Source organism: Rattus norvegicus, chromosome 8 (assembly GCF_021556685.1).
Source record: "Rattus norvegicus strain SHRSP/BbbUtx chromosome 8, alternate assembly SHRSP_T2T, whole genome shotgun sequence".
Classification (NCBI taxonomy): Eukaryota; Metazoa; Chordata; class Mammalia; order Rodentia; family Muridae; genus Rattus; species Rattus norvegicus.
Genome location: NC_141541.1, coordinates 80,548,499 through 80,563,801, shown reverse-complemented (window position 1 = coordinate 80,563,801; position 15,303 = coordinate 80,548,499). Strand labels below are relative to the sequence as shown.

Here is a 15,303-nt window from a genome sequence, read left to right as displayed (position 1 = left end):
GGAGGGGGTTGGGGGGGTTGGGAGGAAAAAAGAGGAGCAAGGGCTCCTACTAATCAAAACCCCAGTAAGTTGTCTTGTAGACGTTAACAACCTGCTTCAAGAATTATAGGGAGAGACAAAGGATAGAAGTGCCAAGAGGTGTGTGTGAGTGAGTGTGTGAGTGAGTGTGTGTGTGTGTGAGTGTGTGTGTGTGTGAGAGAGAGAGAGAGAAAGAGAGAGAGAGAGAGAGTGTGTGTGTGTGTGTGTGTGTGTGTGTGTGTGTGTGGTGTATCCCTGTTTGTCTAGTTTCAGCACAGTGTTTCCTCTTATTGACCTCACTCAAATCCAAGACCTTGTATTGTCTAAAGCTATAGTAATCAAGGCTGTGTTCCTTCTTCTGGTCTTAGAAGAATGGTTCAAGTATTACTGAAAAAAGAAAAAACCTTCCCAAACTGCTTGCCTCAGACTGAACTATGAGGGTTTTAGTGGCTTTCTAGTGATGGTACCCAGAAGGGCAATCTATTGTTTCCCCCCTTAGAGACAGGTAGACCTGGTGATCCTGGAACTGGCTCTGTAGACCAGGCTAGCCTTGAACTTACAGAGATTCAACTGCCTCTGCCTCCTGAGTGCTGGGACTAAAGATATGAGCCACAACTGTTGGCAAATCTATCATTTAAAGAGTTTTGTCAAAACCTGTGTTTTATTGGTGAATGAATGGCCAAAGAGATCAGTGTAATAGAATAGAGGGTCCTGAAATAGACCTACACAATCCAGTCCAGTGATCTTTGACAAAGGAACAAAGGGAATATAATGGGAAAGGGTCTATTAAACAAATAATGCTAAAACAACTAGATACCTACATGCCATATAATATATATATATATATTTAAAACGTATCTACAAATCCCCTATGCCAGTCACAAAAGTTGGCTCAAAATAGACTCCAGTCTAGAATTTAAAATACAAAGCTGGAGGTGGTGAGAAATCTCAGTAATTAAAAGTTCCTGCTGCTCTTGAGGAGGACCCAGTTTTGGTTCCTAGCACCTACCCTGTGGCTCACAACCCTCTGGAACTCCTGCTCCAGGGGAAGCAATGCCCTCTTCCACTCTCTTCAGACACCAGGCACACTCATGGTGCACACACATACATGTAAGCAAACGTTCATGCATATACAATTAGGAAATCTTCAAAATGCAAAGTGGTTACAAAGTGGAGGTGAAGCAGGAGATGATATAGGTGGCCCTAGGTTTGCTGATGACTTTTTGGATAAAACACTAAAGGTACAATGAACCCATACGAAAAAGAATCGATGAGCCAGATGCCAGCACAACGGAACATGTCTGCTCTGTGAGTAGCACGTGGAAAGGATGAAAAGACGAGCTCCTGGCTGATGGAAAATATTCACAAAAGACTTACCTGAAGAGGGAGTGCCGTCCTTCTTAAAACTCAACCATGCAAAACTAAGCAACCTGCTTTAAAAATGGGCCAACACCTGAAGACGCGCACACATCTACACTGATATAAAGATGTCACAGAAGCGGGTGAAAGGTGCTCAGACAGTGTGACGTAGGGAAACGTAAATGCAAACACTGGGATACAGAGATCCGACTACTGAAGCGGCCAGAGGAGAACACTGACACCATTCGACACTGATGAGGATTCGCCTCACTGCCGCTGGGAATGCAGGACTGTGCAGCTCTTTGGATTGGCCCTTATCAGCTAACGTCCCCCTTCCTTCTTTCCGTCTTTCCTTTGTAGGTGGGATCTGAACTTGCTGTTCAGCCAAGACCCAGACCTGAACTTTCAATCTTCTTGCAGAAGTTGAGGATGACTAGGATGTACCATACCTGGCCTAACCATAATCTTACCATACAACCCAGCAGGTATGCTGGATTATACCTGAAGATGAAAGCTTAAATGCACACATATAGGCACACACACGTGCATGTGTGCACATGCACGCACGCACACACACACGCACACATGCACACACACACACACACACACACACAAATATTTAATATATTACACCTTTTTTTCCTGAGTTAGGAGAAACCTCCTTTAGCAGGTGGATAAATATATAACCTATGATATATTGATACTATGAAACATAAAAGAAATAAAGTGATCGGTCCACAAGAAGAGACAAACTTAAGTGTGTGTTCTGAGGGAAAGAACCCAATATGAAAAGGGAACATATTGAATGGTTGCAACTTTATGACAGTCTTGAAAAGGCAAAACTACAAGAGTAAAAAGACCAGTGTTTTCGGAGAGTAGAGGTGGAGCATAGGGTTTCTAAATGGGTGAGGGATAAAATCATGTGGAAATTTGTGTACTTAATATTCAGTTACACTAAAAACCTAAAATTGCTCTAAGATATTAAGTCCATTAGAGTTACATCTGATGAGTATTGGTACAGCAACAGCATGACTTTTACAGTGGAAACTGCTCTTTGATTGGCTTTGAGGCCTGCTCTGCAGGAGGGCATTCAGGCCTGGTACTGTAAACTCAGGCAAAATCCCCTATCTGAAAAGGCCTTAGGCGTTAGGGGAATTTTAGTGTAGCTGTTTAGCTAAATTTGACATGCCACCAAACTGTCTTCTAAATATTTATGTACAAACCCATAGACATATGCTTAGACATTTGTAACCAGAGACGCGTCCCTGTGCAATGAACTACAGCGAGTGCCAAGAGTCACGGAGAATAAGCGGTGCCTGGGCCCTCAGCCCTACGAAGGACATCTATCCTGCCACTTTTAAGGCTCAGGGACTCTGCAGAAGAGGAGGCAAAAGGATTGTAAGAGCCAGCAGATAGGAGAAAGGGCATGTTGTCCTCTAGGCACGACAGAGCCATTACCATCTTTCACAGTGGCTGCAGTTGCCTGTACAAGACTGGCTCTGCCGTGGATTAGAGAGGAGCTCTCAAGGCCTTACCTCACACTGCTGAACTACTGAGGAATTCTGGCTAAGAATGTGTTGTTTTGGTTAATGTATGGCCTGCTGTTGTCTTTAGTTGTGTACTCGAGGACTGAACATATTAGGTTCCAGTGAACAGTTCAAAACCCATGGCCACACAGACAGCCAGGAGGTCACAGACAAAGTGAGAACATATAAACGTAAGAAAGAGAAAAGAGAAAGGAGATATACATGACAGATATAATGTGAACGGAGAAAGAGAAAGGAAGAAGGAGGGGGATTGAGGGGACGGAAAGGATAGATGTATGAGAAAATATATTATATACATATATGAAATTGCAAAGAACTAATTTACCAAAAAATTCTTAAAGAAAAAAGACTACTATCAATTATCTATTTACTTTAAAATAAGAATAACAATATGAATAAACCTTGAATATCTTAAGCACAGTCAGACAGATGCATGATTCTACTTGACTCTACCAGAATGGCTGAATTCACAGAGAACACAGAATGCCCATTGTCAGGAGCTGGGAGGGAAGGAAAGAGAGAACGATGGTGTAATGGGCACAGAGTTTGGTTTGGGAAGAAGGAGACATTATAAAATACTATAAGTATACTTGAAAGTCACTAAACATGTAGAGATGTTAAAATAATTTTGCGTATGCACAATTTTCCACAATAATTTTTTTAAAAAAATAGGCCATTCCATGTTAACATATGTATTTTTACATTTGACTGTTTTTTTAAAACAAACATATTAGTAAGGAAACATGGCATCGTTCTGCATTTGCAAGCCCCCTGAACATTTGGCCTACTATAAGATAACTTGATTCGGTATCTGTTTCTATTTTCAGTCTATCACAATATGTTGCTTTGGCTAATATAAGAGATAACTTAGCCTCACAAAGATATACAGTGTGTGGGGTGGGGCGGTCATTTCAGATACCCTTTCAGTATTGTAAGTACTTTTTAATGGCACAGCAAAATTTGACAAGTAAGAGTCTTAAAATATAGACTTGCTCAGTAATTCAGATCTTCCAAATGCCACATTTCAATGTATGTCAGAAAAAGACATTTGTTGATATCACTATCAATCCCAAAGAAAAGTCTTCAAGTACTGGCAAGATGTTATACTCCAAGAGGGTAAATGTGTTTTCCAAATTTTTAGTTTTTTGCAAATACAACATTTATCAGTATTAGCAAACCTGGTCAGCTGTTTCTCGAGGATTGACAGGCTCACACATACTAATTAGAAAATATCTGTCGGCAACCTGAGACTAAGTGACTACAGCTGGCCTTTGAACCCTTCAGCTAAGAAAACCCAGTAATTCAGTTCTTTGCTTTTTCTTGAGATGTCTATAGACAGCAGTCCTTCAGACATGCTTCCCATTCACCATATAACATGTTAAGAATGCACGTGCTAGTTTTAATAACCTAAATCAGAAAGGGGGGTCTCTGTATTCTGATGAGACATTAGCAATATCTATTTCTACTATAATTATAAACTATTGGAGACTAATGTCTTGGTTAGGTTTCTACTGCTGTGAACAGACACCATAGCCAAGGCAACTCTTCTAAAGGACAACATTTAATTGGGGCTGGTTTACAGGTTCAGGGGTTCAGCCCATTATCATCAAGGCAGGAAGCATGGCTGCCTCCAGACAGGTATGGCACTGGAGTAGCTGAGAGTTTTCTACCTCTTGTTCTGAAGGCAGCTAAGAGAAGACGGGCACCCACGTGGTTAGGAGGAGGGTCTCATTGCCCACTCCCACAATGACTCACTTCCTCCAGCAAGGCCACACCCACTCCAACAGGGCCACACCTCCCGAATAGTGCCACTCCCTGAGCCAAGCATATTCAAACGACCGCACTAAAGGTTTTGTCTTTTGAGACTGAACTTGAGGCAAAAATGTCAGCTTTCGTTACTTCTATTTGACAAACAAAACAAAACAACCCCCTGCTCCCCGGCCAACACCAGCCCTATTTGCAGTAGTTAAACTAGGGAAGGAAGGGAAAGAAATCAAGATTAGGAGCCAGGCATTGTAGCACAGGCCTTTAATTCCAGTACCTGGGAGGCAGAAGCAGGTGGACCTCTGTGAGTTCAAGGCTAGCCTGGCTTGCATAAAGAGATCTAGGCCAGCCATGGCTACATAGTGAGACATATTTCAAAGCACTCTGGGAACAGGACAAATAAATAATATAGGACTCAAAGGTGGTGGAGCCTCTTATTTGCTAAGGGTCCTTTTCTTTGTCTATGTATCTCTTATTTCCTAGTCTATCTCCTGGGACTCAACAGAACATGATGCTGGTCCCCTGATTTCCTCCATTCGTGCAATAATGGTTGCCTGAGCACCTGGGTAAGGCACTTGGTAGACCGCACATCACGGAACAGACAGATGCAGGACTCAACAGATTTTCGTTGATAGTTTCTAATTATCAGCTATTTCTGATAGAATGTGGCTTTCTTCTCTTTCAAACGCCCAGTCCCGGGCACCGTAGGTCTCACTGACAATGCTGTGAAAATGAGGACATCAAGACACAGAGATTGATTTAAATGCCTTGCTCAGGGCCATGTACTTCTTCACAAGCTGAGTGAGGATTCTGAGCCCCTCCGGCTTCTCTCCTGCACTGAGATGCTAGGGGGACTCATTCAGATGGACTGGATTTCATATTTCATTTAAACGCTCTCATTTCACTGCTGCGACATGCACCTTCCCTGACTCGTATTTCAGGACCCGGAGTCGGAATTGGTTTACTTCCACTTCAGACCTGTCAAGATAAATTAGACACCAAGGGTCCATGACACCGTCTGAAGCAAAGCTGCTATTAGCAGAAAATACGTAAGCAGTTTTGTATTTCAATATAGTGTAGCACTGCTCGGGAGGACATATTTTCTACTAAAAATGAAAGTGGGAATAATAAAACTGAATGGGTTTTGAATATTAAAAAGATCAGAATTTGGTTTCACTACATCTGCAAGCAAGCATAGCCAAAGGAAAGGAGGCAACAGTAAATATTTTTATCACCTTTCCGTGCATCTACAGGCCACTCTTCTGAATAAGATCTGACAGGTTCCTGACTGTGAGCGGAGATAGGGTAACGACTCTGATGATACATAAACTTGCATCAGATACAGGCTCCCTTTTTGCTGTATTCATCCATCCATAGCCTAGCCTGCTCGGCTGACAAGGCATGTTATTAATACAGCATATTGTACCACGGGTGCATTGCCCTACATGGTGTTTATCTTGTTGGGAACTGTAATTGTCTGAAACAATGGCCTCGGTGAAAAGATGTGAAATGTTATGAGCTGTGTAAAGATCAAAATAATTTGTAGTTTGGGCAAAGAATTAAAACCCTAGCAAAGAGTTCTGCTACATAGTTAATGCTGCTTGGAGTTAATGATTTGGCCATTAATGATTTCAATTTTTATTTCTTTTCCAGTCCCTTTAAGGTAACTGAATTCAGAGCCAAGCCTTGTGGAGAAGCAAAGGTTCCCTCTCCAGAATGTAAGTTTCAATTGGGTGTCCCCACTAATGTCTCCCTAGCCTATGGCATACTACTTGGAAGGGAGTGAATATATAATTGTTTAATATAAAAAGAGGGGACAATGGAGGGCCAGGGGTTTAGCCAAGCTATTGTCAGAGTTTTCCCTAGATGTAATTGGGGAAGATAAAAAGGAAGAACAAGACCCAATTTCCTGAGAATTGGGTTAGTAGGAAAGGGGCCTGCAGAAATGGATGTAGTTCTCCCACCGAGAGGCTAAAGACACCACGATGGCTCCCACATTGCGGAGCCAAAGGAGAACCCCCCATATGCACTGAAGTGCAAGGGTCGGGCATCCTCACCCAGAAGCATCTGCAGCTATTCTTGTGTCTCTCAGTTTGGCTCTTGGAGAACAGTGACAGTGGCTTCGGTGATCCTCTGATTCTAGTAAATGAAGGAGCAAGTAGAAGAGTGTGGGTTAGAAAACGCCGTGGGGATGGAGGGAGCGAGATCCCAGGGCCAGGCTTGGAGTTACCTGTCCACTGACATAGTAAAGGAAGAATCTGGAAGAGGACAGGACAGTTTAGAGTCCACTGATGTGACAAAAATAAATATTCTGAGGTAGGAGAAAAAAAAAGCAAGACTCCTACGGGAATCTAAGCTATAGTCACTTTGCCTTGGTTACTTGGGTTTTCTTCCTGCCAAAGTTTGATGCTCTTTGGATCACACCCTTGCATGTGCTTTCTCTGAGCAGCAGGGTGGGTAGATTGTTTTGTTTTGAGACAGGGGTTTCTCTGGGTGGCCCTGGCTGTCCTGGGACTTGGTCCATAGACCTCGAATTCAATGTGTCCTGAGTGTAGGGATTAACGGTGTGCACTCCCACACTTGATACATGATACATAGATTACGAGTGGTATTCCTCTTACAAGTAATCAGTTGAGGATGGTAGGCCAAATAATACTGCCCGATAGGACCCAGTTCTGTTAGGGGTCTCTAGAAAGAGCTCTCCTCCATTGAGGGAGAGAAGCACATTTCTTTCACATTTGAGGCCAAGACTTTTGCAGTGAGGGATGACTGTCCTCTGAAGAGGGGACTGCAGAAAGAAGTGTTCTGAGGACCTGAAAAATGTCTGTGAATTACTCCTAACCATTCTGGGGCTACCACAGAATGTCTCAGGAGATGATAAAGTCCTCACTTTTCAAAAGGCACCTTCAAGGCAGGACTTTTTCTGTTGCTAGCCATGTTGTTGCTAGGTTGATCTTTTCTACTAATTCAGAAGGTAAAACTTGTTTTACAAATGTGAATGCTTGGGTTTAAAACACCTGAAAGTGAGATTTCACTTTCCCTCTACTTTCCTATCCTACTAGTGTCAAACAAAGATTAAAGACAGAAGCCCTACATCCCTTCCCCCACAGTTTCTAACCCCTGCTCAAGCTCAGAGCTTCCTCTTTCCTGGGATCTCTTCTGTCCAAGGAGGCTCTTCACTTAGCCAGTACACAGGTTTGTGGAGCCTTGCCTATCATAGGTTCCATAGGCATACATGTCTGAAAATCTACATCACAGCTTAGCCTCAAGTGGAGAGCCCACCCACAGCACTATTTTGTACCTAATGGTGCTCTGTAGCCCTGGAGCAGAAATCTTGTAGTCAGAGACTGTGGAAATGGCTAGGACATAAGCATGGAAGAGAGTTTGAGAATGCAATTAGCTGGGCTGACTAGATTGTAATTCTTAAAAACACCACATAGTACTTAATAGAGAACTCTACCTATGGTTTCTATATGTGTACATTAGACTGAACGGAGAAGATGATAGGCAGATGCTCAAGTGGCTTTCCCTCATAGAATTTTCCCTTTAGTGCCTTTCAGCCGTATCATTTCCCCCCACTTCCAAAAAACTAGACCTGCAATGTTTTTCAATTGGTTCTTGTAGTTTATTTTTATAACACTCTTTGAGACAGGAAGTAGCAGGATAGTTTTATTCAACCTGCCAAGAAGCAAGACACAAAGAGATGATCTGACTTGGCCACCATCCCAGAGGGCATCTATGGCACAGCCAGGATGGTCTTTTAGTCCCCAGGGCTCTTGGGCTTTTGTTCTGATGTCCCTGTATGTAATTGTTTTGATAGCAATTTCTCTGGTTCTCTCTCACTAGCTTACTAATCACGCTTGTCAATCACATTCAAGAACATCAAGGGCCTAAGGGTCACCCACAGTCTTAGGAAAGTTGAATCCAAACGGAGAAAATAAGGCATGATAGGGCATTTTCTCCTTCAAGCGTGTTTGTCAGCCGTGGCCTCATAAATCTGGCAGTGTGTGCAGGAGGAAGTTGAGGACCTCCGCCCTAGGCTGCAGAAATAATAGGGGCTATGAAGCTCTGTGACCAGAGCTTAAACCAAGTGAGCGAGAACCCTCAAGGGGATCAATGGGTTCTCCACCCAGTCTCTGAAGAACCAGGAAGGAAGTCCTCCTTTCCTTCCTCTTGAAAGATTCACCCTTGTATCGTCCCTGTACAGTCTCCTGACACAGGAATGTAGTGGAGCACATGTGCAAACCTCCAACTCGACCCTTGGCCATCTTGTTCCACTTCACTTTCACTTTACAGAGCTGAATACTGGGGCCCGCGAGTGCTGCGCCCAGGAAAAGGCCACAGAACACACGGTGACCTCGGGCCTCGGACCCGGGAGTGCGCGTGCGCGCGTGCCGCGAGGCGCGCCCGCGCGGGGAAGCCCCGGGGCTAATCTCCTGCCACTCATCCTGGAGGACGCTGGCGTTCCGGCCGCAGCGCCTGGAGCCTCGCGCCGGGGCCCAGCTGGGCCGCACGCGGAAGGACAAATAGTCCCGTCGGCTGCTCTGCGCGCCCCTCCGAGACCGCGCTCGCCCCGCCCGAGTGGCCTGGCCTCGGCCTCGGGCGGCGGGAAGTGGGCGGCCGCTCGACCCCCGCTCCTCCCTCTGGGGCAAGGCGGGTGTACGAAGCTCCTCAGGGAAAAGTAATTGGATTCCGGGCTCCGAGCTGCCGGGAACGTCGGAAAGCCGCAGCTAAGGCTGCAGCGCGTGGGCGGAGGAGGACGCGGCGGGGGAGGAAAGGGTGCAGACGCCGCTGGGCTCTCCCGCGCCCGGCGACCTGGCCAGGACAGGCCGCAGCGGAAAGCCGGCGGCCACAGGGAAGGGCTAGCTCGCTTGCCCCAGGGGCCCCGGAGTACGACATCCTCACTCCTTCCCAGGCGCCATCTAGTCTGTGAGCACACCTGGCTGATGACACGCGCCCAAAGAGACGTTTGGGAAAGCTAAAGTCTGTCAGCATCCCTCAGGGTTTTTCTCAAAGCTCTGATGTGCAGCTGAGGTGGAAAAAGAACCTTTCATCCAGTGTGCAAGTGGAGATTCCTCTTCACGAATGTTACAGGGAACACAGTAGGAAACACCTCAAGTCTTTGCTTTGGTGACAGACTCCCAAATTCCCTTTTCCCTGAGAAGGTTTATCACAAGTGGGAGCCATAAGGAGGGTTTATTGCTTTCTTTCTCCCCTGCTGAAATGGTAGGAATGTTCCAGAACTTGTAAATGACTAACTCTGCAGCTCTTTTGTGGTATATGTTTTTTTTTTCCTTTTGCCTTTTTAGTTCCCTTTACTACATCTCACACATTAATTCACTAGGCTTTTATAGAGGAATTTGTCATGTACCAGACTCTGTTCTGCTTATCAGGGACATAACAGTGAATAAGCCCAGACTCTGAGCTCTTGGACTTCCTTACAGGTGATGGGATACACAGTTCAGTGCCGTGTGATGGTTAAGTGTTATGAAAAAAAAAAAGTTGCAGGGCAAAAGAAGACTACAGCTAGAAGAGATACACACTGTGTATTTTATATGAGTTGATTTAGAAAGATATTTCTGAGGAAGCTGTGTTTAAAGCAGGTCTGAATGAAATGAGTTAGATAAGCAAAACATACATAGACAGGTATAGTCTAGTGAGCAGTTTAGCAATACGTGAGGAGGCTGATGCGATTGCTGCTCTGAGCACCAACATTTGGAAATGAGGGTGGAGAATGGCTGAGAGGCTCAGGGCCATATAGACCAACGATATTAAAGGCTTCAGGTTGCTTTTAGATTTTTAAAAATTTTATGTGTATGAGTGTTTTGTCTGAAGGCAATGTATACGAACTATGTACACGCAGAGGTCAGAAGAGAGTGTGGATCTCCTCGAACTCGAGCCACAGATATTTGGATCACTATATGGGTTCTGGAAGTTGAACCGAGGCCCCCTGTGAGAGCAACAAGAACACCCCACCCAACCCCCGCATTTAAGTGAAACTTTAGGTGAGTTTTATGCTCTGGGTTTCTAATCTCTCCCTTTTCTCCATCAGACACTAGATCTGTTTGGTTCCGATGTCCGCCTTTCCTGGTCTCTAACAGGAAATGCTAGTTTCTGCTTTTTTTTTTTTCCTCTCACCCTCCCACACTCATTTATCACCAATGCTTCAAATGGTTCTCATGAGCAGACCCTTAACTTCAGCATCAGCTTTATTCCTAGCTGCTATAGACTTTATCTATTTGAGATAAGGCTTTACTATATCGCCTTGCCTGGTCTGAAACCCTGCACACCAGGCTGGCCTTGCACTTACAGAGATCGCCCTGCTTCTGCCTCCTGAGCACTGGGACCAAAGGTGTGCGCCACCATGCCTAGCTGTTGTGATTGTTTACATCAACTGCCATCTCCTTGATTACCACAGGTCAAAACCAATCTTGCTGTCTTTGTAAAACCTATATAACTCCTTCCTCAGTAAGACCAGTTCGATCTCTGCCACCCACACTAAAATGTTTGTCATCTTCAACAGACTACTACTTCTTCTTTATTTTACCTGGCCAGTTGTCAGGACATTTCGTGTAACATTTGAAGTACCTCACATCAAATTCCTTCCTGTATCTCTGCTTCATGCTTTTTGCCGAAGACCTTGAACATTGCCAGCCAGGATCAGCTCAACAGTCTTTTTATGGTATCTGACTCCCTTTTCTCTCTGTTCCAGTGTCACTTGCCAGAATAATTGCTCACTTTTAGCACATCTCTTCATGCCCAGATAGCTTTATGGGTATATTTTTCTCCTGCATTAAATTTAAACTCTGGTGACTGACTTTCAAGCTTGTCCTCCAGTCTTGTCTCCTTCTGTCTTCGACCCGCTCTTCAGTTTAAGTTAGATATGTCTAACAAGTACATTCCTGTTCACTTACTTCTCTGTATGTGTTTATGCATCTACCCTTACATAACCTAATATTTGACTCATTTGAATGTTATAACTTAAATTCACTTAAATAGGAAGGGAAAACTTAAGCTTCTGTTCCTACAGTGAAATACCCGAGACTGCCTAACTCAGTGGTTCTCAACCTTCCTAACGCTGAGACCCTTTATAGAATTCCTCCTGCTGTGGTGACCCCCCCAACCATAAAATTTTTTGTTGCTCCTTCATAACTAATTTGTCTAGTGTTATGAATTGTTATATAAATATCTGTTATGTAGGATATTTGATATTTGAACCCTGTAAAAGGATTGTTTGACACTCTTCTTCCTCCCCAAAAGGGTCATGACCCACAAGTTGAGAATCACTGGTCTAACTGCTTAAGAGCAGAAGTTGTGGTGGTTCATGCCATGGCCTCCGCATCAGCTGAGTCCTGGTAAGGGCTCTCAGCTGTTAGTTCATCGCTATGACAACAGTGGAAATGTGGGCAAAAGCATGTAGCCACATCTCAACATAGGCAGCTGGAGAAAGTCTGGGAAGCACTGGGCTCCAGTTTTATAGGAAACCTTTCCAGAAATCTAACCAAGGTACCATGAAAAACACTTAAATCCCTTTCAGGCAAGGGCACGCCCTCTGTTGCCTTAAGAACCTCTCACTTGGCCTCCCCTCCTAACAAGTTCCTTAGTACTTCCTGAAACACTACCCTGGGGCTGAGCTTTCCAACACACAGACTGTTAGGGAACTACAAACCTTAGCAGGAATTTGTTGGCTCATATCACTGACATGTTCGAGAGTGTTAGACATGACTTGCTAAAGAGTTCACGTTATGTCACCATGACTTAATTTCTCAAAATTCTGACTCTCCACAGATGAATATCCAGCAGTTGTAGATTGTCACCAGCCTTGAAACACCAGGATGCTTCTTCCTAACTCAGTCATTGTGGCCTAAAGAATGACATGCTTAGGTTGGTGTAAAGTGACTGATAACCTGTTCTGGACATGTGCCCAGTTAACACAAGACGATGTGACTTGAAATAACAGTAGCATGGTCACAAGAGAAAGGTGGATGTGTTTTCAGTAACCAACAGCAGATAAACGTGCATGTTCTCCTGGTGTCTCCTGTGTAGCAACAAATGTAGCAACAGTATTTTCAATTACCAAAAATGTACTCACTTACTTTAGGTATTAGAGATAACACTAATTGCAGGTGCCAGGGTGTTGAGGCTTGGATGTGAAATGTCTCTCCTAGACTTGTGTTTTTGAACCCTAGGTCTCCAGCTAATGGCTCTGTTTGGGGGAAGTTGTGGAATCTTTAGGAGGCGGATCCTCACTAGAGGTATGGGTCACTGGAGGCTTTATTGTGAGCCGCTCCCAATTTCCTGTCCACTTTCTGCTTCCTTAGTGTTAAGCTAAGATTTCCTTTCCTGAGTGTGATGGGACCAGCCATGTTACCTCTGCCACAGTGGACTGTATTTCTCTGGAATGGTAAGCCAAAATAAGCACCCTCCCCATTTGCCTTTGTCACAGTATTTTATCACAATAACTGGGGGATGAAGACACTATAGTGCAGTCTTTCCCATTATATAGCAGTATGATCCTTCAGTCTGTTCACCTCAGGACACGTGATCCAGTCACCTACAAAGTACTAATATTTGATAACTTAAAAATAGCTGACACAGAGGGAAAGCTGCTATTTGGAAGAGTGAGGAATGGTAAATGAACAGTGGCCTGCAAGTCACAGCATACATCACATCTTGCTGGACAATAAAGCAAGGGTTTCCTAACATGAGCAGGGAGGAAGTTCTCTCATCATCTGGATGCCATGTGTTCTATTCTTGGAGGAGCTCTCATCTGTTCTCCATAGGTACATCTGAAATGGACATCGAGGGAGACAGTCTGCCAGGAGTCCCACTCCGTCAGCATTCTCTTTCTTGACACAATGAGGCTGGAAAAAAGCCACTCTGGCAAAAATAACTAGCTTTTACCAAAATCACTTGTGATCTCCTCCTGTCGTGTAGAATTGTTGTTATTAAGTAGCCATCTATCCAGGAACTACATTTCTCAGCCTTGGGTAGATCTTAGTAAAGTTATGTAATTACCTTCATTGGAAGTGATTTTTCTCACTTTCACCCAGTGTGTTTGAAGATCAGGTTCAGTGAGTAGAGGTTCGTGCTGCCAAGGCTGAATTCAATCCCTGGAATTTATGAGGTGGAAGGAGAGAACTGATTTCTATAAGTTGTCTTTTGACCTCCACAAGTGTAACACACACACACACACACACACACACACACACACACACACACACACGCAACGGTGTGAATACCTATAAATAAATACATAAACAAATGGAAAGCAATAATTAAGTTAGCCTTTTCCAATCTTTTCCCAACTCTGTCTGCTGTGAAGATAACTTTGAAGAAAACCTGCTGTCATTAGACTTTAAAAAAAAGTTAAACTTTTATTTCTTAAGTATGAGTCTTTTGCCTGCATGTATGTCTGTGTACCACTTGCATACTTGGTGCTAAGGAGGCCAGCAGAGGTCTTTTGAACTCTTGGAACTGGAGTCATGTATGGTTGTCAACTACCATGCCGCGCCGCTGGGAACCAAACACTGGACCCATGCAAGAGCAATGAGTGTATGACCTCTGGTCATTTCTCCAGCCAGCTACTAGACGTTTTTATGTTTTTGAGATGGGGTCTCTCTGTGTAGCTTTGACTGTATTGGAACATTGTCAGTAGACCAGAGCCTCAAACTCAGCAGAGATCCTCCTGCTTCTGCCTCCCCAGCCCTGAGATTAAAAGCATACACCACCACCACCCAACGTGATAGTAGACTCTTTGAAAGTGAGGAATCTGTGTCTGCTACACTTAACTCCTCAAACATCTTCATTCCTCATTATGGTAAGTAGCCTAGGCTTTGCTACCTAGATTTAGTGTTCCTTTTGCAGTACAGTTTTAATACTTAGTAAGCTTTTGCATTTGACCAATTCTATAAGGGGAAAAACCCAAAGCTGAATGTTTGCTGTTGTGTAAGTTGCAGGCTTGATTTTAGCTGCTATTAGAAAATTTTGTCTTTTAGCAGTAGACCTTGACAGTCTCCTAGTTCACTGGCCTCCATTTTGCTTTCTGCCTGAAGACAATTTGACAACATTCTCTTAGGGCTTCTCCAGTACTTTATGGCCCCAGATTATTGAAATTTCTGTCATTTTTATTTTACCCTGTAAGCAAAAAGTAGTTACTCATTACAAAGTGATTTCTTTTCTACATTAGATAAATCACCCTCAACCTTAGATCTAACTCTCTCATCTGGCCTATTAAAGCTAGGAAGTACTTCTTAGTGTCTTGTAGAATCTAGGCTTTGAATAACAATCCCTTTTACATCTGATGCTTGGCAGGCACACACTCTGAATTCCGGTGGACAGTAAGTACTGATTTCACCTCTGCTTTGGTGTTGAAGTCCAAACTCAGCATAGATAAAGTCTCTTCTGCATCAACCAATTCAGTAGTTTGGATTTTTCTCTACTATTCTCTACTTTTTTTTTTTTTTTCGGAGCTGGGGACCGAACCCAGGGCCTTGCGCTTGCTAGGCAAGCGCTCTACCACTGAGCTAAATCCCCAACTCCATATTCTCTACTTTTAATAGCAATTTATGCATCATTACAGGTACCTTAATTGCAAGTGACAAAATGAAAGGAC

At 43.9% G+C, this 15,303-nt stretch overlaps 1 long non-coding RNA gene across 6 annotated transcripts in view; it reads left to right on the top strand.

The window, feature by feature from the left end:
• The window catches only part of LOC148004240 (uncharacterized), a 54,487-nt gene that overhangs the window by 36,865 nt on the left and 2,319 nt on the right, over window positions 1-15,303 (top strand). Inside the window, exons 4-11 of one of the 6 annotated variants that reach the window (XR_015627825.1) lie at window positions 5,630-5,737; window positions 6,342-6,406; window positions 8,985-9,964; window positions 10,082-10,165; window positions 10,552-10,693; window positions 12,477-12,572; window positions 13,010-13,092; window positions 14,395-14,508. This is a non-coding gene — a long non-coding RNA (uncharacterized LOC148004240). Of the gene's footprint in view, window positions 1-5,629; window positions 5,738-6,341; window positions 6,407-8,984; window positions 9,965-10,081; window positions 10,166-10,551; window positions 10,694-12,476; window positions 12,573-13,009; window positions 13,093-14,394; window positions 14,509-15,303 lie in introns of those variants that run through there. The other 5 variants (XR_015627826.1, XR_015627823.1, XR_015627824.1 and 2 more) reach the window with 5 other exon arrangements.